The sequence below is a fragment of the Papio anubis genome, chromosome 7, assembly GCF_008728515.1.
Source record: "Papio anubis isolate 15944 chromosome 7, Panubis1.0, whole genome shotgun sequence".
Taxonomy (NCBI): Eukaryota; Metazoa; Chordata; class Mammalia; order Primates; family Cercopithecidae; genus Papio; species Papio anubis.
The window spans coordinates 52,129,255-52,154,201 of NC_044982.1; the positions used below are offsets into that span (position 1 = coordinate 52,129,255).

The window sequence follows — 24,947 nt, forward strand, 5'->3', positions numbered from 1 at the left end:
GTTCCTAGAAGACCTTTGAAAGACGCGCGGGAGGCGGGCCCTGTGGGACGTTGATTGGCTGGGAGGGCGCCCTCCTCCCGCCAGTTGGGAGAGTGCAGAGGGCGGAGGCGGGGCGGAAGAGTCAGAAGGCGGCCCTAGAACTTGCGGGACGCTGGAAAACTTTGCTTTCTGACGGCTGGAAGTCAGCGTGGTCCATAGGTTTGAGAGGTGTTTTTTGTTGTTTGTTTGTTTGTTTGTTTGTTTGTGATGGAGTTCGCTTTTGTAGTCCAGGTTGGAGTGCAATGGCGGCATCTCGGCTCACCGCAACCTCCGCCTCCCGGGTTCAAGCGAGTCTCCTGCCTCACCCTCCCGAGTAGCTGGGATTACAGGCATGCATGTGCCACCAAGCCTGGCTAAATTTTGTATTTTTCGTAGAGACGGGGTTTCTCCATGTTGGTCAGGCTGGTCTCGAACTCGGGTTGGGAGTTTTTGTGTTTATGACGGAGGTCTTACTATGTTGCCCAGGCTGGCCTTGAACTCCTGGCCTCAAGGAATCCTCCCGCCTTAGCCTCCCTTGTAGCGGCTACGGTAGGGAGTTTTTGTTTCTTTAGGTTGTAATTTTTTTATTTTTTAAGGGCTCAGGGAAGCACTGTATTGGATTGTCACATGAAAAGCATATCACATAGAGTTTGTAATTATATCTAGACATGCAAATACTAGGGAAAAAACTAAAAATTTGGAGTATAAACACATTTTATATGATTGAAGTTTTATTTTCTTTATCATTCCAGAAACTAGACAAGTTACAGTGTAGATCAATCTTCCTGTCCCCCAAATATGAATTAAATTATGTTGTGTGAAAGGGAGATTATAAAATGCCAGGTAAGATAGGTCTAAGGGCTAGTGTTTCTACATAATTAGCTGTAATCTTTTAAAAATGTATTTGAGTATTTCTCCCCCTTCTCCAGTCCCCCTTTAGCCATGGGAAAGGAAGTCGTCTGGAGCAGATCTGAGAAAAATATGCAGAAATTTCAGCCCTGATTCATGTTGTGAAAACCAATGGGTATAGAACTATTAGAAGGAATTCCTTAGTAAAGAAGGTATCATAGTTTGACTTAGAGACTATTAGTCAGGGTTGCCCAGAGATAAAGAATGAATAGGATGTGTACGTATGGATATAGAAACAGATTTATTTTAAGGAATTGGCTTCTGTGCTTGTGGAAGCTTGGTGAGTCCAAAATCTGATAGGGGGAGGCCAGTGTCCTGGAGACTCAGGAAAGGCTGTAATTCGAGTCCAAAAGTTGTTGTAGAACAAAGAAGAGCCAATGTTGCATGTAAAGTCTGAAGGCTGTCTACTGGCGAAATTACCCCTTGCACAGGGCAGGGTCAGACTTTTGTTCTATTCAGACCTTCAACTGATTGGATGAGGCCCATCCATATTATAGAGGGCAGTCTGCTTTACTCAACGTTTCCCAATTTAATGCAAATCTCATCCCAAAACACTTTCACAGAAACATCCAGAATAATGTTTGTCCAAATAACTGGGCACCATGGCCCAGCCAAGTTGATGCACAAAATTAACCATCCTAGAGACCCACAGAGATTTTTCCACACTCAGGAAATCCTTTTAGATCTGTGCTGTTCAATATGGTGACCACATTGGCTGGTATGTCAGGCCAAATTAGAAGACAAAATCAGATCAAAGGCCCAATTAGAAAACAAAATTTTTGTGTGAACTCAAGGGCTACTTAGGAAATACCTGCCCTCTTATAATATAGGCCTTAGTAGGGTTAAGGAACAGACCACACCCACCACATATTTATAGCTATTGTTTTGATGTGTAAGTTTACATTTCATATTAGAAATGGCCATGGTACTGTGTACAAGAGAATGTAGGTGGGTATGTATGTCTAGATGCAGAGTCCTGCCTTTGGTCAAATAATCAACCAGTATTTAAGGTGCACCTATGTTTTGTTTTATGGCTAGGACCGTAGACTCTTTAAGCGGAGTGGCACAGTTTTAAAATACATTTGCATATATTTGAAAGTAAACCAGGCTGGCCCTGGGTGAACCTGTGAAATACAGTTGGCTGTTGGTGTTTCGGGCTCTCATTCCTCATGTTTGACCCTCCCCTCTCAAAGGCAAGAATCCATAAGGCTGGGCTGGTATGTTGGAGGAAAAGGGAGTGGTGGAAGCATTTGCTACAAGGCCACTGAGGGCTGAACAGTTCCAGAAAGTGGGTGGGCTGTGGAGTGTGTAGGATGGTGAAGCACACTCAGAGGTGTGCATTTGAGTATGCTTAAGAACAAAGTACCCCTGAATGGAGACTGAACTCTAGAATGGGAACCAGGCTGTAACCTTGGAAAAGGGGGCCTGGCCCAGGAAAGTTGAAAACGATAGCAAAAGACCACAAAAACAACTAACATCCAGCCTCACATTCAGTAGAATACGCTCATTTAACGATAGGCATCTTTTGTGTCATTTCCTGGTGGACCATTTTAACCACAGGCTTATTTCCATCCTGATCTCAATATCTTGAGCTCAAGATTTTATAATCAGCCAAACTTTTCCTTCCACTCTCCTCTGTTTATCCGACTGCTGGATGTTGAGAATGCCCACCCTGCCCTATCACCTGTCAGCCTGTCTCTGGCCAGCTTCTTCTCTCTCTCTCAGCTCCAGCCCTGACTCCAGCCTCTGCGGAGTGATGATGGTGCTTTTTCTTCCTGGCCTCGTCATTCACTGCCTCAGATCCCTGAGTTTCTGCTGTTTCGACTTTTGTATCCCTCAAACCTGGAACTGCCACTTTTTGCATTTTAAGAACAGCTGGGCTGGGCGTGGTGGCTTATGCCTGTAATCCCAGTGCTTTGGGAGGCCGAGGGCAGGCAGATCATCTAAGGTCAGGAGTTCGAGACCATCCTGGCCAATATGGTGAAACCCCATTTCTACTAAAAATACAAAAATTAGCTGGGCGTGGTGGTGGGTGCCTGTAATCCCTGCTACTCAGGAGGCTGACACAGGAGAATTGCTTGAACCTGGAAGGCAGAGGTTGTAGTGAGCCAAGATCATGCCACTGCACTCCAGTCTGGGTGACAGAGTGAGACTGCATCTCAAAAACAAAACAAAACAAAACAAAACAAAAACAGCTGGATATACTTCTCTGCATGCTGCTGTGATTGGGATGGAGACAAGAGAAGGAAGGGAGGAACATGGATGGATAGTACAAGTGGGTAAAGCACAAGAAGTGACTGCTGGGACAGCAAATGCAATCAATTCATCTTTTAATTATGTGTGTAGAGGATTAAATTTTGAAAGACTAATCTACATGTGTTATTTATAGATACTAAAAGTACAGCAAAGGGAAAAAAAGAACTTTATTGTTATTTTAAAAAATTTTAACTCACTGTTTTATTATATTTTATCCTTTTTTAAATAAACATGAGGAGAAATTGAAAAAAACAGAAGTCTTAACACGTGATAGGAAGCTAAGTTTAAACATATTAGAATCAAAATTAAGATAGAAATCTTAAGCACATTCAAAGCAGCAAAGCTTTGTTTCAGTTCAATGTTTAATGAACCTCACATGGGTCAACCACACGTGAAATTAATTGTTAAGGAAAATAAATAGAAGACAAACATGTACAAAATATCATTAATGAAAATTGTGACCAAAAATGAAGATGTACTGGTAAGGATTTTATAGTATTTTAAGTTTTCTGGAACGGAGCCCCCATCATCCCATGAATATCTATGTCTTTCACACATTCGGGGTTAGCACAAAAAAAAGAACTTTAAATTTTGTTTTGATTTTTTTTTTTTTTTGAGATAGAGTTTTGCTCCTTGTCACCCAGGCTGGAGTGAATGGCACAATCTTGACTCACTGCAACATCTGCTTCCTGGGTTCAAGCGATTCTCCTGCCTCAGCCTCCCGAGTAGCTGGGATTATAGGCACCTGCCATGATGCTGGACTAATTTTTGTAATTTTTAGTAGAGATGGGATTTCACCATGTTGGCCAGGCTGGTCTTGAACTCCCGATCCCAGATGATCCCAGATGATCCACCTGTCTTGGCCTCCCAAAGTGTTGGGATTACAGGCGTGATCCACGTACCTGGCTATTTTAATTTCTTATAGAGTTGTTAATTATATAAACACCTAATTGCTTGTACTCTTTTGCCAGGCATGTGATTATCTCTGTACATTTTATTTGGTTGGTACAAAACTGTTAATATATGTTTATGCTTCTTTGTTTTTTGCTTATGTATTCCAAATTTAAGAAATTAGGCCAGGTGCAGTGGCTCATGCCTATAATCCCAGCACTTTGCAAGGGAGAGACAAGAGGATCGCTGGAGGCCAGGAGTTCAAGACCAGCCTGGGCAATATATCAAGACCCTGTCTCACAAAAATAAAAAAAAAAAAAAAGCTGGGTATGGTGGCAGGTGCCTGTAGTCCTAGCTACTTGGGAGGCTGAGGTGGGAGGATCACTTGAGCCCAGGAGTCTGAGGCTACAGTTAGTTATGATTTTGCCACTGCATTCCAGCATGGGTGACAGCAAGACTCTGCCTCCAAATTTTTTTTTTTTTAAATAGAGGATATTGCCTTAGTGTGCCTGTGCTGTGTAGAGCTGTTCTAACTGTTAGATACTAGTGGGGGAAGAAAGCTAGAAGAGACTGAGTGATGCTACCAAAGTAAACAGCTGAGTTGAAAAGAGAGTGGAAGGTTCAGGAGGGCTGAAAAGAAGGAAGAATAAATGAGGTGAGGGGGGTCCTCTGGGAACTGCGGACTGGGACTGATACCTGCAGCATCTGGGTCAACAGATGCCCCTCATTCTCTATGTTCAGGGGGGACCCAAAGAACCAAGAGACAATTGCTACCTCCTTGGGTGGTGAGAAAAGGTCATTATAAGAAAAGCTTATTCTGAACCACAGGCAGGAGTGTGTAAAATTCGAAAAGAAAATATATACTTCTTGGCTAGCTGATGGAATAACAATCTGCACTGGACACAGAATGGAGCTCAGTGGTTGGGCAAAGGTTATTGAGAACTAAGTGGTCTTTAAGTAACAATAATTAGTAACAGTTGCCATTTTTTAAAGGGCTTATTATGGGCCAGGTGCTGTTTTAAGATCTTTGCCTGCATCTTTTCCTTTAACTCAGTTTTCCTAAGAGGTGGTTCAAAAAGATGAAAGCAACTTGCCCAAGGTTAACTGGCCCAGTCAGTAAGGGGTGGAGCTGGGAGTTGACTGAGGCAAGTTGACACTAGAGGCTGATACTCTTAAGCACTATACTGCATCCCTAGGAAAACTTGGGTCTGTATCTTTTCCACCTGTGCTCAATAGAATGTCCTCAGAACTTTAGCATAGTGACTGTATTAGTCTGTTCTTTCACTGCTAATAAAGATATTCCTGAGACTGGGTAATTTACAAAGGAAAGAGGTTTAATTGATTCACAGTTCAGCATGGCTGGGGAGGCCTCAGGAAACTTAGAATCATGGTGGAAGAGGAAGCAAACACATCCTTCTTCACATGATAGAAAGGAGAAGTACTGAGCAAAAGAGAGGAAAGCTCCTTATAAAACCATCAGATCTCGTGAGAACTCACTCCATATCATGAGAACAGCAGCATAGGGGTACCCACCCCCATGATTCAGTTATCTCCCATGATGCCTGAGGATTATGGGAACTACAATTCAAGATGAGATTTGGGTGGGAACACAGCCAAACCATACCAGTGACTAAATGTCAAACTAGTAAACTGCACATATATTAGGTGATCTGCAGAAGTTAGTTAAAGATAAAATGGGTCTTATGGCAGAGTTGTACAAAACTCTAATCAGGGAAACTAGGGTACAGTATCAGGAAGGCATAACTGAATGTGAAAGAGATCACTAAATTGATAACTGTATTAATAAATCTGTTTCAAGAATAACCCAATAGGATGGTGGCTGGCTTAAAGTTCAGAAAAGAGAACACTTTAAAAAATGAAATGGCTGTGTTTTTTCCTGTCTTGCCTTGGGAAGAGTATGGCAGAATCTGGTTTTTTACTTAACCAGGTTCCTTCTCTTCTTGGGCACGTAGCTAGGCTACATTTCCCTATCTCCCTTGCAGTTTGGTGTCCATGGGACTGAATTCTGGCTAGTGGATGGGAGGTGCTGTGAGCCACTACTAGGCCTGGTTTGTAGAGAACCTTGCACAGATGAGCCTTCTAGCTTTTAGCAACAGCTTAATGCAGAGAAGCAGGTGATCTTGGAAGCCATGAAGAAAATACCCTGCACATTAATTTTAAGATGTCATTGATTGTAATATATAACCCAACTTCTGAAATGTTAAATGCTAAAAAAAAGTGAATCTTACTCAAATATGTTAATGGGGATATGTTGATCACTGGAAAGGTACATCTCCTTTGTAAATGGTACATGAACATTTGATTTATATTTTGAGTTCTTGTTGGTTTGGTCAGAATTTAGAATGCCTTAGTCCTGAAGGGTTTTATCAATATGTGGTTCAATCAATACCACTAGAATGTTAGTTCAGTTTTGTCTGCTTTGTTCTCTACTGTTTGCTCAGCATGTGAAAAGCCTCTTGCACATGAACGAACATTTATTGGAGGAAGGAAGACAAAGTTGGAGACTGCCTGTATAGCTCCATGACGCCTTGCCTGCCAGACTAGTCAGCTCTCCTTGGACTTAGCCATGGGAAGACTTTCACATGGTGGCAAGAAACTCAGTGAGTCAGATATTTTACCTTAATGGTTGACAGCGTTGTTGGGGGATACAATCTTTTTCGTAAGGAACTTGAAGAAAAACTAAGTTCTGTCATATAGGTAAATAACAACTGTTGAAAAAAGATTAGAGAAAGGAGATATCAACATAGAAGAGAAATATGTGGGACGGCTTTGTAGAATAATAATTTATTCGATACTGTTAGTTTGTCAAGGGCTGTTCTAATCTCTTTATATATTTACACGAACGGTGGTAGGTGGAATTAATGGTCCAGACCTTTGTCTCTCTTTGTAGCCAAACTTTCTGCCATGAGATTTTGCAGTTCCTCCCACTAATAAGGTAAAGTCTATTTTCCAGCTCCTTGACTTTAGATTTGACTGTGGAACTTGCTTTGGCCATTGGAATGTTAGTAAGTATATATGTTGGGGTGTCCTCAAAACCACCCCAAGGTTGAATGACTTGCTAGTAGGACTCACATGACTCAGATACATTCATAGTCACAGCTATGATTTCTTACAGAGAAGGAATACCAAGCAACATCAGCAAAGAGAAGGGTGCACGGGACAAAGTCCAGAGGGAGCCGAGTCCAGAGTTCTCTCCCTGGGAAGTCACACAGGACGTGGCTAACTTTCTTAGCAATGAGTTGGGGCAACACACGTGAAGTGTTGTCATAGGGAAGTGTGTAGAAAAATTATCAGTAGGATCCCATGCAGTAGGGTGGAACTCACTTGCAATTATCCCTGTTAGGGGTCCTGGGCTTAACCAGCTAAAATGAACCCCATTAACCATAAAGGTCTATCTTAGAAAGCCAGGTGGCTTCCTCCTTGAATTTCTGTATAAACCTTTTGTTTCTGGCCTGAGGCATCAGTTCATGGGCAGCACAACTCTGGTCAGTAAGCTGGAGCCTCCAGGGCCGGGGCAGTTCCATGGTAGTCAAGGTAAACCCCTAAGAAGTACACGGTGTACATGCCACCCCTTGAAACAGAATTTACAATTCTAGGGTATCCCAAGGAGGACATACGTGGGCCAGGCAGGATAGGTGAGCAGTGCTGTGCCACAACATGACCTCTCATGGTGGGGCCTCCTACCCTAGGGTTCTCAGTCCAGTCCAGATAAATTCAATTCAGTCCTCGGCTTTAGGGAGACTTTCTGAGACAGTCAGTTCCAAACAGCTCTGCTTGTCAGTGACATGACTTCATTTGCCTCCCATGTGTGTGGATATTTATAGGTGTGCTGTACAGAGCGCAGGGGTCTGGAGCTGGCCAGCTGTGGGTGCCACGGTCAGTGCTGGCCCCATCTGGCTTTGGCTCAGGAGTCAGTTTGAATTCAAAGTGCCTGCTTCAAGCTTGGAAAGGCAGCATGGGGAGTTTTCCCTCATGAAGAGGAGGAAGCTTCCAGAAACAGTTCTAAAAACAGAGGTCATTAATGCCTCCCTGTCCCCACCTATACCTCCCCAGTGTTTTGTTTTTTTCCCTTGTTACAAAATCAGTATTTCCCATTTTGTAATCATTACTTTATGGTTTTTCCTAGTCACTTTTTCCTCCTCTCATCAGACCTTTTGTCTGAAAGGTATCAGGCAAGGGGACAAAATCATTTTCACAGAAAAACCATTTTATGCCACTTAACCAGAAAGGCACGTCATGTTCAGAAATCAGGACAGAATCCTGAAGTTTCAAACAGTTTCAAAACGATTGACATAACCTCCCACCTCTTTTGTCCTGATCATGTATCTAGTGAGCAGCCTAGAAAAGATCAATGCCTTTCTGGAAACAGTTGCATTTCACAATCAAACTGCCTTCTATATTGTGTGTACCAGGAGAAAGGTGAGGGAAGTAGAATCAGGTTGTCAATTCATTATAGTCAACGGCAGCGAATCCAGAACACAACAGGTCAACGGATGTAAGACCCAGAGGGGGCCTGATAGTCTGATCTGTTGGGGCGGTAGAGGGGTCACTGTGATCTCTTCCATCCCAGTTGCCGTGATGTGCTTCCCCCAGGGTGTAACTATTGGCAGTAATTGCAAGTTAGGAACATAGTCCGCAGGTGTATTAGAAACACAGAACGGAGCAACTCAATTTCAGGTGGTCCCATCAGAGAGTAAACCTTCTTCCATCAGCATCTCTATGTGACCCAGATGGTCCAGCCAGCATCTGTGATGTTTTCATAGCATCCGTCGTCCAGCCAGCATCCTTGATGTTTTCGTATGTCTGCACAGAGGAGTGTCTCAAACCTGCACTGGTTCTCAAGTTGAAGTTCTATTCACCTAACCTATGCCTGCTTTCAGTTGAGCACAGCTTGTCTGGAAGCTGTAACAGCTCATAACAGATAGTGTCAGCATTTAGCTTAAAGTCCCAGGAATTAGGATCTGTGATTTCAAAAATTCAAAAAAAAGCAGAGGCTTTGCTTTGGCAGCAGCAAAGGCAAAGTCTTGCAGGGGCAGACAGCTGTGTTCCAAGTCCAGGTGACAAGCAAGGCTTTTTTTGAATCTTCTGATAAATGTCAGTCCAAACTGACCTTCTTAAAATATGCACATCAGGCCAGAAATTCAACTCTTCTAAGGGTCAGACATCAGATTTCAAGAGAGTTCATTAGCAAACTAAAAACTGGTCTTTAAAATTCTAAAAATGTATCTTTATCTGGAGTTTGCTTCTCTTCTCATATTATCTCCTTTTTCCCTGAGGCTCCGACTGACAAAAATAGTAGAAATCGTCAGTTATGGAGACTGGCTCTGTTTTTACTACAGGCCTATTTCAGAGACATTGTAGATTCAAGTTTCAGACTGCCTCAATAAAGTGAGTTACACAAATTTTTCAGTGTCCCGGTGCATAAAGAAGTTATATTTACACTATATGTAATGCTTTATGCAGCATTATGTGTAGTGCAATACATGTCTAAAAATGTCCATACCTTAATTTAAAAATACTTCATTGTGGGGCCGGGCGCGGTGGCTCACGCCTGTAATCCCAGTACTTTGGGAGGCTGAGGCGGGAGGATCATGAGGTCAGGAGATTGAGACCATCCTGGCTAACACAGTGAAACCCTGTCTCTACTAAAAATACAAAAAAATTAGCCGGGCGTGGTGGTGGGCACCTGTAGTCCCAGCTATTCCAGAGGCTGAGGCAGGAGAATGGCGTGAACCCGGGAGGTGGAGCTTGCAGTGAGCCAAGATCTGCCATTGTACTCCAGCGTGGGCAACAATGAAAAAAAAACTTCATTGCTAAAATGTGCTGTATACAGCATTATGTATAGCGCGATACATGATGCCTAAAAATGTCCAACCTTAATTTAAAAATACTTTATTTCTAAAAAGTGCTAACGATCATCTGAGCCTTCAGAACATTGTCATCTCTTTGCTGGTGGGAGGTCTTGCCTTGATATTGATGGCTGCTGACTGATCAGCTGAACATTGGTTGCTGAAGGTTGAGGTGGCCCTGGTGATTTCTGAAAATAAGACAGCAGTAAAGTTTGCCACATAGGTTGTCTCTTCATTTTATGAAAGTTTCCTTTGTAGCATGTGATGCCATTTGATAGGAATTTGCCCGTGGCAGAATTTAAAAATTGGAGTCAATCCTCTCAACCCTGCTGCTGCTTTATCACCTGTTGACATAATATTCTTATTCCTTTGTTGTCATTCTAGCAATGTTCACAGTATCTTCACCAGGAGCAGATTCCATCTAAAGAACCAATTTCTTTTGCTCATCCTTAAGAAACAACTCATCATTCATTCAAGTTTTATCATGAGATTGTAGCAATTTAGTCACATCTTCAGGCTCCACTTTTTTATTCTAGTTCTCTTGCTATTTCTACCACGTCTGCAGTTACTTCCTCCATTGAAGACTTGATTCCCTGAAAGTCATCCGAGAGGACTGAAATCAGTTTCTTCCGAACTCCTGTTAATGTTGATATTTTGGCCTCCTTCCAAAAATCACAAATGATCTTTATGGCATTTAGAATGGAGAATCCTTTTTGGAGGTTTTCAACTTACTTTCCCCAGATTCTTCAGAGGAATCACTACCCATGGCAGCTATAGCCTTACAAAATGTATTTCTTTCTTTCTTTTTTTTTTTTTTTTTGAGGCACAGTCTTGCTCTGTCGCCCAGGCTGGAGTGCAGTGGCGCGATCTTGGCTCACTGCAAGCTCCGCCTCCCGGGTTCACGCCATTCTCCTGCCTCAGCCTCCCGCGTAGCTGGGACTACAGGCGCCCGCCACCTCACCTGGCTAGTTTTTTGTATTTTTTAGTAGAGACGGGGTTTCACCATGTTAGCCAGGATGGTCTCAATCTCCTGACCTCATGATCCACCCGTCTCGGCCTCCCAAAGTGCTGGGATTACAGGCATGAGCCACTGTGCCCGACCCAAAATGTATTTCTTAAATAATGAGACTTAAAAGTCAAAATTACTCCTTGATCCACGAGCCGCAGAATGGATGTTGTGTTAGTGGGCATGAAAACAACATTCATCTCCTTGTACATCTCCATCAGAGGGTGACGAGTGTATTGTCAATGAGCAGTAATATTTTGAAAGGTATCTTTTTTCTGAACAGTAGGCCTCAATAGTAAGTTTAACATATTCAGTAAACCAAGCTGTGAACAAATGTGCTGTCATCCAGGCTTTGTTGTTCCATTTATGGAGCACAAGCAGAATCAATTTAGCATAATTCTTAAGGGCCCTAAGATTTGTGGAATGGTCAAGGAGCATTAACTTCAACCAAAGTCATCAACTACATTAACCCCTAACAAAAGAGTCAGTCTGTTCTTTGAAGCTTTGAAGCCATACATTGACTTCTCTCTAGCTATGAGAATCCTAGATATCATCCTCTTCCAATAAAAGGCTGCTTCATCTATACTAAAAATTTGTTGTTTGGTGTAGCCACCTTCATCAATGATCTTAGCCAGATCTTCTGAATAACTTGCTGTGGCTTTTGCATCAGCACTTGCTGCTACACCTTGAAAGATGATTTGGGACACAGCTTCTTTCCTTAAACCTCATGAACCAGTCTCTGTTAGCTCCCAGCTTTTCTTTTGCAGCTTCTTCACCCCTCTCAGCCTTCATAGAATTGAATAGAGTTAGGCTGGGCATGGTGGTTCACACCTGTAATCCCAGCACTTTGGGAGGCTGAGGTGGGCGGATCGCTTGAGGTCAGGAATTGGAGACCAGCCTGGCCAACATGGTGAAACCTCATCTCTACTAAAAACACAAAAATTACCCAGGTGTGGTGGTGCATGCCTGTGGTCCCAGCTACTTGGAAGGTTGAGGCAGGAGAATCGCTTGAACTCAGAAGGTGGAGGTTGCAGTGAGCCGAGATCACGCCACTGCACTCCAGCCTGGGCGACAGAGTGAGACTCCGTCTCAAAGGAGAAAGGACAAAAAAAAAAGATATTGAAGAATCCTTGCTCAGGATTCTGGATTAGGCTTTGGCTTAAGGGAATATTGTGGCTGGTTTGATCTCCTACTCAGAATACTCAAATTTTCTTCATATCAGCAATAAGTCTGTTTCACCTTTCTGTCATTCATGTGTTCACTGGAGCAGCATTTTCAATGTCCTTCAAGAACTTTTCTTTCCTTTCACAACTTGGCTAACTAGTGCAAGAGGCCTAGCTGTCAGTCTGTCTTGGTTTTTGACATGCCTTCCTCACTAAACTTAATCATTTCTAGCTTTTGACTTAAAGTGAGAGACGTGTAACTGTTTGTTTCACTTGAACACTTAGAGAGGTCATTATAGGGATATTAATTGGCCAAATCTCTTTTTTTTTTTTTTTCTTTTTTGAGATGAAGTCTCCCTCTGTTGCCCAGGTTGGAATGCAGTGGTGTAATCTCGGCTCACTGCAACCTCTGCCTCCCAGGTTCAAGTGATTCTACAGCATCAACCTCCCAAGTAGCTGGGATTACAGGAGCCTGCCACCATGCCTGGCTAATTTTTGTATTTTTAATAGAGACAGGGCTTTGCCATGTTGGCCGGGCTGGTCTCGAACTCCTGATCTGCCTGCCTCGGCCTCCCAAAGTGTAGTAGAGACAGGGCTTTGCCATGTTGGCTGGGCTGGTCTCGAACTCAGGTGATCTGCCTGCCTCGGCCTCCCAAAGTGCTGGGATTATAGGCGTGAGTCCCTGAGCCCTGCCTAATTGGCCTAATTTCAATATTGTTGTGTCTTGGGGATAGGGAGGCCTATGAAGGAGAGAGATGGGGGAATGGCCAGTCACTGGAAGAGTGAGAACATACACGACATTTATCAATTAGGTTTGCTGCCTTATACAGGATTAGTTTGTAGTGTCCCAAAATAATTATGATAGTAACATCAAAGATCACTGACCACAGATCACTACAGTAATAATAAACAAGTTTGAAATATTGTGGGAATTAGAAAAATATGACACAGAGATATGAAATGAGCAACACGCTATTGAAAATAATGGCCCTGATAGACTTGCCAGGGGCAGGGTTGCCACAAACCTTCAGTTTGTAAAAACCCACAATATTTGCAAACTGCAACAAAGCAAAGTGCAACAAAATGAGGTATGCCTGTACTCAAAGAGTTCACATTCCAATCCACCCACTGGTGGCAAAAAGCAAGAACCTTGTTTCTTATTAACACGCTTTCTTTCCAACTTTCCCTGATTGAAATGATCCCAGTAGTAATTATGAAATTACAAGCATATAATATTTTGCATAAATTTGTATCATACATCCAGATGCAGTAGTCACAAAACAAGATATTTTAAAGAAATATTTTTTTTTCCTCATTGTAAATTTACTCAAATCTCTAGTCGTAAATCCAGCATTTATAGGGTTAACATTCAACTGTCAGGGAAGATTCTTGCTAGAATGCACAGGAATGGGAATGGTTACTGTAGCAGTGGCAGCCGCTAGGCTGAAGACTGGACAGCCAGAGTTCTTTTTCTTCCCCTGCCCTCCTCCACTTTCTGATTTCTCTAAAGCTTTGTCTAGCCCTGGAATTGATTTAATGTTTTCCCCCCTTGGAGGAAAGAGCAATATAAACTTTTAAATTCTTAATTTTAATTTCTTAGAGACAGGGTCTCCTTCTGTCACCTAGGCTGGAGTGCAGCGGTACAATCATAGTTTACTGTAGCTTCGAACTCCTGGGCTCCTGGGAGCCTCCTGCCCCAGCCTTTCAGGTAGCTCGGACTATAGACAAGCACCACCATGCCTGGCTAATTTTTTATTTATTTATTTTTTGTAAAGATGAGATCTTTTTATGTTGCTTAAGCTGGCCTTGAACTTCTGGCCTCAAGTGATCCTCCCCTCTCAGCCTCCCAAAGCTCTAGTATTACAGGCGTGAGAGTCACTGCACCAAGCTCTTTATAACATTTTTGTTTTTTAGGTCTAAGTATTTTTTTTCATTTGTTATGTTAGAAATTTAGTTGATTTAAAAAAAATTTTTAAAAAAATTTATTATACTTTTAAGTTCTGGGATACATGCGCAGAATATGCAGGTTTGTTACATAGGCGTACACGTGCCTTGGTGGTTTGCTGCACCCATCAACCCGTCATCTACATTAGGAATTTCTCCTAATGATATCCCTCCCCTAGTCCCCCACCCCCCGACAGGCCCCAGTGTGTGATGTTCCCCTTCGTGTGTCCATGTGTTCTCATTGTTCGATGCCCACCTATGAGTGAGAACATATGCTGTTGGGCTTTCTGTTCTTGTGTTAGTTTGCTGAGAATGATAGTTTCCAGCTTCATCCATGTCCCTGCAAAGGACATCCATTTTTATGGCTGCATAGTATTCCATGGTGTATATGTGCCACATTTTCTTTAGTCAATCACTGATGGACATTTGGGTTGGTTCCAAGTCTTCGCTATTGTGAACAGCACCGCAATAAACATACATGTGCATGTGTCTTTATAGTAGAATGATTTATAATCCTTTGGGTATATACCGAGTAATGGGATTGCTGGGTCAAATGGTATTTCTGGTTCTTGATCCTTGAGGAATTGCCACACTGTCTTCCACAATGGTTGAACTAATTTACACTCCCACCAACAGTGTAAAATTGTTCCTATTTCTCCACATCCTTTCCAGCATCTGTTGTTTCCTGACTTTTTAATGATCGCCATTCTAACTGGCGTGAGATCTCACCGTGGTTTTGATTTGCATTTCTCTAATGACCAGTGATGATCAGCTTCTTTCATATGTTTGTTGGCTTCATTAATGTCTTCTTTTGAGAAGTGTCTGCTCATATCCTTCACCCACTTTTTGATGGGGTTGTTTTTTTCTTGTAAATTTGTTTAAGTTCCTTGTAGATTCTGGATATTAGCCTTTTGTCAGATGGATAGATTGCAAAAATTTTCTCCCATTCTGTAGGTTGCCTGTTGACTCTGATGATAGTTTCTTTTGCTTTGCAGAAGCTCTTTAGTTTAATTAGATCCCATTTGTCAATTTTGGCTTTTGTTGCAATTGCTTTTGGTGTTTAGTCATGAAGCCTTTGCCCATGCCTATGTCCTGAATGGTATTGCCTAGGTTTTCTTGTGGGGTTTTTATGGTTTTAGGTTTTACGTTTAAATCTTTAATCCATCTTGAGTTAATTTTTGCATAAGGTATAAGGAAGGGGTCCAGTTTCAGTTTTCTGCATATGGCTAGCCAGTTTTCCCAACACCGTTTATTAAACAGAAAATCCTTTCCCCATTGCTTGTTTTTCTCAGGTTTGTCAAATATCAAATGGTTGTAGATGTATAGTGTTATTTCTGAGGCCTCTGTTCTGTTCCAGTGGTCTACATATCTGTTTTGGTACCAGTACCATGCTGTTTTGGTTACTGTAGCCTTGTAGGATAGTTTGAAATCAGGTAGCGTGATGCCTCCAGCTTTGTTCTTTTTGCTTAGGGTTGTCTTGGCTATATGGGCTCTGTTTTGGTTTCATATGAAATTTAAAGTAGTTTTTCTAATTCTGTGAAGAAAGTCAATGGTAGCTTGATGGATATAGCATTGAATCTATATAAATTACTTTGGGCAGTATGGCCATTTTCACGATACTGATTCTTCCTATCCATGAGCATGGAATGTTTTTCCATTTGTTTGTGTCCTCTCTTATTTCCTTGAGCAGTGGTTTGTAGTTCTCCTTGAAGAGGTCCTTCACATACCTTGTAAGTTGTATTCCTAGGTATTTTATTCTCTTTGTAGCAATTGTGAATGGGAATTCACTCACGATTTGGCTGTCTGTCTATTATTGGTGTATAGGAATGCTTTTGATTTTTGCACATTGATTTTGTATCCTGAAACTTTGCTGAAGTTGCTTATCAGTTTAAGGGGATATTGGACTGAGACGATGGGGTTTTCTAAATGTACAATCATGTCCTCTGCAAACAGAGACAATTTGATTTCCTCTATTCCTATTTGAATACTCTTTATTTCTTTCTCATGCCTGATTGCCCTGGCTAGGAATTCCAATACTATGTTGAATAGGAGTGGTGAGAGAGGACATCGTTATCTTGTGCTGGTTTTCAAAGAAAATGCTTCCAGTTTTTGCCCACTCAGTGATATTGGCTGTGGATTTGTCTTAAATCGCTCTTATTATTTTCAGATACGTTCTATCAATACCTAGTTTATTGACATTTTTTAGCATAAAGGGGTGTTGAATTTTATCAAAGGCCTTTTCTGCATCTATTGAGATAATCCCGTGGTTTTTGTCATTGGTTCTGTTTATGTGATGGATTACGTTTACTGAGTTGCGTATGTTGAACCAAGCCTGCCTCCCAGGGATGAAGCCGACTTGATCATGGTGGATAAGCCTTTTGATGTGCTGCTGGATTTGGCATTTGGAAGAGTCAATATTTTTAACTCATCCAAAACCCAACTTTGGGTATTTTTGGTCCTTTTTCCTCCCAACTGGAGGAAAGAATGAAAACCAAAGGTATCACCCAAGCTATACCATTTTCCCTTCTCCCTTTAGCCAGAATGTCTGAAAATAGCCGGGTGATCCAGTGAGTGGGTCTCCTTTCCTGGGGAAGGATCAATTATTTTAAAATTCTGCCGGTAACTTTTAACTCACAACACTCAGCAGCCCCGCTGCTATTTAATATCATGGGTAACTTTACAACCTTCCAGCCATTAAGGGTTTGTCACCTTAATTCTGTCCCTTAATCCTTCCTTTAATCAAAGAATGCATTTGTCATATTTCATTGAGTCAGAGTTGGTCTAGGGAATCCCACTTTTGACATGAAATGTATGTCAAGGAGGTCCCTAAGACCACCTCCAGATTTGAGGATTCGCTAGGATTGTCAGGACTCAGTATGCAGTTGCACGCATGGCTAGGAATTGTTAGAGTGAAAAGGATACCGAGCAAATCAGCAAAAAGAAAGGGTCATGGGGCAAAGTCTGGAGGAAACTAGGTTCAAGCATCCACGCATCCTCTCCCAGGGGAGTCACACAGGATGTGCTTAATTCCCCAAGCAATGGGTTGTGACAACACGTGTGAAACTGATACCAACAGGGGACAGGGAAATACTGGGTAGAAGGGGGCAGTTCCCTGGCAAAGGCCCCACCCTCAAGCCTGAATACCCACAGCCCTAAATGGGAACAGGCATTCGTGTTTTTGCACCCAGAAGTTGCCTTTTGGCCCTGCACGCCCCCATATCCTGTACCCATATAAACCCCAAATCCCCGGCTCCAGAAAGAGACCAGGAGGTGATCAGAGAGCAGAAGGATGGCGGAATGGTGCAGCAGAGAGAAAAGAAGGAGCATCTGAATGCCGAGAGGAGTTCCACTGGGGTTGGTGGGAGAGGAGATTGGCTACCGGGTGGCCAAACTCTAGGGGAAGATCATCTTCCCACTTCATCCCACTTGTAGCTCCCCATCTGTCCCACTGAGAACCACTTCTACCACTCAATAAAGCCTCTGCTTTCACCTTCCTTGAAGTCTGTGTGTCCAGGATACTGGACAAAATCTCAGGATATAGAAAGCTGTCATGTTGGCCCTCTGCCCTTGCAAAAAGGCAGAGAGTCTACTGAGCTGATTAACACTTAAGTTGTCCATGGACAGCAACGCTAAAAGAGTGCACTGTAACACACACCCACTTGGGCTCCTGCACCTGTCCGTCTGCGTGCTCCCCCTCCTGTCAGGGGTTTGAGCAGCCGTGGTGACTGAACAGATGAGCCACACCCCTGTTGCCATCTGCAAGGGGGGGTCAGGGAACTCTCCCATCTCAAAACGTTGTCTATCAGGGAAACTCATTAGAGACTCGGTGACCAGGCTTTCTAGTGGGGGCTGATCATGCAGGCACCTTTGCCTGGCATGTACTAAAATTTCAGACTCCCAGAAGGAAGACAGATCTTCAGGATAAAAGTATTGTTTGCACAAAATGTTTAGGTACAGTGAGCCTTTCTTATCAGAGATAGTGTTATCTCACTCCAAATTCAAGTTTCCAGATACCAGCCAAGGGCAATCTTGCAAGCGGCTTTTCTAAGGACAGCAGTATCAGGCTTGCTATGCTCTTTTCTGCACAACGTGATGTGGCGAAAGGTTCAAAAAGTTTTTGCCCCATCAAGCTTGTCCTTGTTTCCCTCTTCTGTTATGAGGAGAAAAACACGCCTTGTGTAGCCCACTTATCTGGGGAGGAATATATGACATAGGAAATAAAGCTGGGTCTCCAGCAGACCTCAGTCAAAATCAACCAACAACCCTAGGCATTCTCTGTACGTGAGGAGCGCAGCTGAGATAGGTAGAGCTGTCCAGCTGAGTCCAGCTTAGGTAAGCTGACCCTTAGTCCTTAGCTGGCCCTTACTTCTGTGAGAATAATTGTTTTAAGCCATTGTGTTTTGGGGTGGTTTGTGGCAGTAGCTAAATGATACACTAATTTAACACTCCCAATAGCACTATGAGGTAAATATTATTATTATTATTTTTGAGACAGGTTCTTACTCTGTCACCCAGGCTGGAGTACAGTGGCATGATCTCAACTTACTGCAAATTCTGCCTCCTGGGCTCAAGTGATTCTCCTGCCTCATTCTCCTGAGTAGCTGGGACTATGGGCATGTGCCACCACGCCCAGCTAATTTTTGTACTTTTTTCCCCTGCAGAGACAGGATTTCACCATTGTTGCCCAGGCTGGTCTCGAACTCCTGGGCTCAAGCGATCTGCCTGCCTCGGCCTCCCAAAGTGCTGGGATTACAGACGGGAGCCACTGTGCTCGGCTGAGGTAAATATTACGAACTTCATTTTAGAGATGAGGAAACTGAGAAAATCAAAGAGGGAAATTAAGGTCCCATTTATCCAAAGTCCCACAACTTCTAAGTGGAAGGGCCAGGATCTGAAGGCAGAATATCGGCTCCAGAGCCTGCATGCCTAACAATTGCTTTATGCCATCTTGGAGCTTTGGCTGGAACTGGGAGAATGGCAAAGCCTCAGGTAAGAATAGGCACATCTTGTAAGGAAAGCGGTTGGGAGGCCAGCAAGCAAAAACGGAAATATGTGTTAGAGAATCATGAACAATCATGTCAGCACTTTCCTCTCCTACCTTTGTTTTGAATGTAATGTTGTGAAGGCAAGTTTTGAGATCTCAGGGGAAAAGTGGAAAAGAAACCTCAGAATCATGTTCAGAAAACCCTGATGATGATGATAATTAATAGAGATTGGGCATCTGCTAAGTGGTGGACACTGCTAAGCACTTGTGGTAATCACTGGTGCTGTCCAAAAATACCTTCAGTTTTTCTCCAGGGCCCACAGTAGAATTTCACTTTCTTGCTTTCTGGAAGTAGAGATGGCCAACTGATTAACTTTAGTCTAGGGTCAGCAAGCTACATTCTTCAGCCTGTAGGCTACGAATGGTTTCTACCTTTTTTATAGCATTTAAAAAAAAAAAAAATAAAGTATGTGAAAGAGACCACATGTGGTTACAAAGCTGAAACTTTTTACTATCTGGCCCTTTACAGAGAAAGTTTGTTAATCCCTGTTCTAGTCAATACACTGACAGTGGAGGTGGCATGTGTCACATCCAGGTGGAAGCTTTTAAGGGCCAGCATATGATTTTTCCACTTTCTCTTTTGTTCTGTCCTAGTTACAGAGAGAGGATCTCAGTCTGGAGTGAGGATGATGCAGGTGGAGCCTTTACCTGACCTGCTGTGGACATGCAGTATGATAAAGGCACGACGTTATTGTAATTTTAAATCACTGAGACTTTTCTTTTTATTACTGAGGCATACCTAGACTATCCTGACTGATATAGCACTTTACAGACATTTAATCCACACAACTGCCCTATAAGATATTATACCCTTCTTTTGAACTGTATCCTGAATCAGATAACTTAAAACACATGAACACCACCATACTCCATATCATCATCATATCTCTTGTAGACTATTGTCACAGCACCTGATGGCTTTTTTTTTTTTTTTTTTTTCTGAGACGGAGTCTTGCTCTGTTGCCCAGGCTGGAGTGTAGTGGCTCTATCTCAGCTCACCGCAAACTCTGCCTCCCGGGTTCAAGTGAGTCTCCTGGCTCAGCCTCCTGAGTAGCTGGGATTACAGGCATGCACTACCATGCCCAGCTAATTTTTGTATTTTTAGTAGAGACGGGGTTTCACCACGTTGGTCAGGTTGGTCTCGAACTCCTGAGCCTCAGCCTCCCAAAGTGCTGGGATTACAGGCGTGAGTCACCGCGCCTGGCCTCCTGATGGCCTTTCTGATGACATTCCTGCCTCTTATAGATTGTTCTCGTTAGTCAGAGACATCTTTTAAGAATTATAATAGATGATTCCGGGATTTCATTTCTGGCAATGATTGGTTAGGTAGTTTGGACAAGTCTTCCCACTTAATACAACTAGGGAAGCTGGATAAAAATATTTTAAAAAATGTTTCAAGGCATTAGAGAGCTACCAAGGAAGTGACGAATTACAGGGCAAAGATCTGGGAGGGAAGAGGAATGCAGAGATGTGGGTCTGGCATTTGGGGCTATTTGCCCCAATGACTGCTTTTAATTCTGAAAGTGGAGCTTCTATGGACTCACAGAGACAGCAGATAAAAAACTGAGTTCAGGGCTTGTCGAAAAGGAGGGTCTTGGTAAGTATCCAAGGCTTTCAACTGGGACTCCAAAGGGCCATACCCTAGGAGTAAGAGTGAATGAAAATAGACCAGTTTCCAGAGGATCTGAAGCCAACTCTGAATCATCTCAGTCCCTATTTGCCTTAAGATAATCTGAAACGGCTAAAACACCACAAATCAGCCTCGATTTATGCTTTTGTTGGTAGTCTAGATCCGGGTTTCTGAACGTCAGCAGTACTGACATTCTGGACCAGGTAATTCTTTGCTGTGAGGGGCTGACCTGTGTATTGCAGGAGGTTTATTAGCATCCCTGGCCTTTACCCACCAGATTCCAAAAGAACCTTCTCAGTCATAACAATAAAAATGGCCATTGCCAAATGTCACCAGGAGGGCAAAAGGCAGATTTAGTTTATAGTGTGCTATACCTCTAGCTGTTATGTTGTGAATAGCACCAAAATGTTGAGGAAATGTTCTCTTAGTATTTGACAAGTCTTATCCTATTCAGCGAACTTTGCTCATGTCATTGATGAATGAATGCAATTCTTTGTTGTTTCACTTTTGTCTTGCTCATTAACGTAAAAGAATGCGCCAGTCAACATTCATGCTACAACTACACCCGTCCGTCACTTAAAAGCATACAAAAGTTTGGCAAAAATCAACAAAAACATTTTATGAGAATCAATTGGCTATATGAAATTTACAATGAGGAGTATTTGTAAATTCTATTATTACTTGTAAATTAATTATTCATTTCACAGACTTTTTGGATTGTTGACTCTCTCTTTTGTGGTTTGCTGTTACTTCATTAATTTCTGTTTTTTTTTTTTTTTTTTGAGACAGAATTTCACTCTTATTGCCAGGCTGGAGTATAATGGCATGATCTCGGCTCACTGCAACCTCTGCCTCCTGGATTCAAGCGATTCTCCTGCCTTAGCCTCCCGAGTTGCTGGGATTATAGGCGCCCGCCTGTAATTTTTTGTACGCCCAGCTAATTTTTTGTATTTTTAGTAGAGACGGGGTTTCATCTTGTTGGTCAGGCTGGTCTTGAACTCCTGACCTGAGGTGAATTTCTGTTTGCTTTATTATTTCATTTCTTCTTTTGCTTGGTTTTAATTTTTTTTTTTTTTTACAGAATCTTGTTCTGTCTCCCATACTGGAGTGCAGTGGTGCAATCTTGGTTCACTGCAAGCAGCCTTGACCTCCTGGGCTCAAATGATCCTCCCACGTCAGCCTCCTGAGTAGTTGGGACCACAGGTGTGCACCACCACACCTAGCTATTTTTCTGTATTTTCAGTAGAGATGGGGTCTCGCCATGTTGCCCAGGCTGGTTTTGAACCCTTGAGCTCAAGCAATCTGCCCGCTTCGGCCTCCCAGAGTGCTGGGATAATAGGCGTCAGCCACTGTGCCTGACTGGTTTTAATTTTTTATTCTTTAACTTCTTGAGACAGGTGCTATATTAGTTATTTATTACTGTGTAACAGGTTACCTGAAAGCTTAGCAGTTAAGAAAAATGTAATCATTTATTCATTTCCTTTTTCATCAATCTTGTTCTATTTTCCTCTTTTTTTTGGAATTTTTTGTTCTTTTCCTCGTTCTCTTTCCGTCTCCCTCCCTTCTCACCTTTCCTTCCTCTGCTTAATTGCTTCAAATATGGGATTGAAATAAAGACCAAAGCATGGGTGGTAAATTGATGGCCAACAGGTTGAATCTGGTCAGCACATCTCGGGAGCTTGTACAGTGTTCTAATCACTGGAAAAGTCTACATAAAAAAAAAGCGGGGGAGGTGGCTGGGTTTGTTGGATTATACTTGTAGTCCCAGCACTTTGGGAGGCTGAGGCAGGAGGATTGCTTGAAGCCAGGGGTTCAAGACCAGCCTGAACAACAAAGCAAGACCCCATCTCTACCAAAAAAAAAAAAAAAAAAAAAATTAGCCAGACATGGTGGCATGCACCTGAAGTCCTAGCTTACTCAGGAGCTCAGGAGGTCAGGGTGGGAGGATCACCTGAGCCCAGGAGTTTGAGGTTGCAGTGAGCAATAGTCACAACACTCCAGCCTGGGTGACAGAGTCATACCCTGTCTCTCTTAAAAAAAAAAAAAGCAGGGAGCATGCAGGTGGGGTGGGGTAGATTTCTCTTAAAAAAATCTGATGTCACAGCAAAGGGTCTGTTTTCCCAGATGGAAACAATAAGCCAGAGCTACTTTCTTTAATTCTCTCCTTTTCATTCCTTGAAAGGCCATTAGACCTATTTTAGGCCAAATTATTTGTCCATAAGCTTCATCACTCCCTATCACCATATACAATCTTATCTCGCTTAATTCTGTTCTGTTCAACGTCCCATGGGTATTGAAGTTTGAGGCTTTTGAAATAAAATTGTATAATCTTCACTTTTTAAATTAACAGGGGGAATTTAAAACAGCCACCCTCCAGCAAAACAACTGATACAAGAAAATAAAACCAAAACTGAAGGCAACACCATAGTTAATCAAGCAACCCCTCTTTTTATGTGGCATAGTCACATCTCTCGTTATTCTTGTGAGTGGGAGTATAGGAAAGAAGGCAGGGATTGCTCTACGGACTGGTTAGTTCTGTTAGTTCTCCACAGTGGGTGGCCAGTGGCCATGGGATTATTATGGAGCAGAGGGCCCACCACTTTCTGAATACCTCCTTATAATCTTCTTCAGGCCAGATACAAATTGTATTAGTCAGGGTTCTCTAGAAAGCAGAACCAATAGCAGATACACACACATATACATACACATACACATACACATACACATACTATCTATCTATCTATCTATCTATCTATCTATCTATCTATCTACCAACCAATCTATCTATTAATCGATCAAGATATTTAGGTTAAGGAATTGGCTAACATAATTATGGAAGCTTGGAGGTCCACATTCTGCAGGGCGGGCTGGCAGGCTGGAGACCCATAAGAGCTGGCACTGCAGTTCAAGTCCAAAGGCCACCTGCTGCAGAATTCCCTTTTGCCTGGTCAGTCTTTTGTTCTATCCAGGCCTTCAACTGATTGGATGAGGCCCAACTACATATGCAGAGCAATCTGCTTTAATCAAAGTCCACTGTTTTACATGTAAATCTCATACAAAACACTCTCACAGAAGCATCTAGAATAATGTTTGACCAAATATCTGGATCCCATGGCCCAGCCAAGACCACACATAAAATTGGCCGTCACAGGCATGTTAAATTTTGATTCATCTATTCACTCAGTACATTTTTTGTACAGAGTCTCACTCTGTCTCCCAGGCTGGAGTGCAGTGGCGCGACCTCGGTTCATGGCAACTGTCACTTCCTAAGTTCAAGAGATTCCCCTGCCTCAGCCTCCCGAGTAGCTGGGATTACAGGTGCCTGCCACCATGCCCAGATAATTTTTGTATTTTTAGTAGAGATGGGATTTCATGATGTTGGCCAGGCTGGTCTCAAACTCCTGACCTCAGGTGATCTACCTGCCTCAGCCTCCCAAAGTGCTGGGATTACAGGCATGAGCCACCACGCCTGGCTTCACTCAGTAAATATTTATGAGCACCATCTATACCCCAGGTACTATACAAGGTGTTGGGAATACTGTAGTGAATAAAATAGACAAGATTGCTGCTTTTGTTTGGGTTCACATGCTCTTGGGAGTGATAGTCAGGTGGTGGTATGTGTTATGGAAAAAAATTAAAACAAGGTGGGGCCTGATGAGGATGTTATTCTAGATAGGAAAGTCAGAAAAGGCATCTCTGTGATGTCATTTGAGAAGCACCCAAATGAAGAGAGGGAGTGAGCCATGTGAATATTTAGGGGAAGAGTTTTCAATTTCAAGAGTAAGGAGGTGCAAAGGCTGGATGTGTCTGAGGAACAGCAAGGAGGCCAGTGTGGGAGGAGCTGACTAGGGGAGGAGGACAGGGGGAGGAGGGGAAACAGGACCTTGTGGGGGCTTAAGAAGTTCCTATGTTGAAGGATCCAAGAAGAGGGTCCAGGTAAACGAATTCACACCTCTTGTGACACAGGAGACAAGTCCTTTCTGGGTGGGCTTCAGGATGTTGGGTACTCCCTCACTCTCTGACTCTCTCCTTCTCCCCATTCTCCCAGGGTTGGCTCCCCAGATTTTCTTTTCATTCTTCATCATCAGGTGTCTGTTCCTTTCCTCAGAACCTACTGTCTCCCCAACCCCACTCCCAGTGGTGAAGGAAATCCCAGTCCCTTAGAGTCTCATGCAAATTCTGCCACCTCTGGTGTCAGCAGGATGTGAGCGGAGTC

The 24,947-nt window shown here is 42.8% G+C and overlaps 1 long non-coding RNA gene across 2 annotated transcripts in view; it reads left to right on the forward strand.

Annotated features, from left to right (window-relative positions):
• The first annotated feature begins 70 nt into the window (after positions 1-70).
• The window catches only part of LOC116275722, a 71,106-nt gene continuing 46,229 nt past the window's right edge, over positions 71-24,947 (forward strand). The window contains exons 1-2 of one of the 2 annotated variants that reach the window (XR_004184912.1): positions 71-207; positions 6,537-6,695. This is a non-coding gene — a long non-coding RNA (uncharacterized LOC116275722). The remainder of the gene's footprint in view (positions 208-6,536; positions 6,696-24,947) is intronic. The other variant, XR_004184911.1, reaches the window with a different exon arrangement.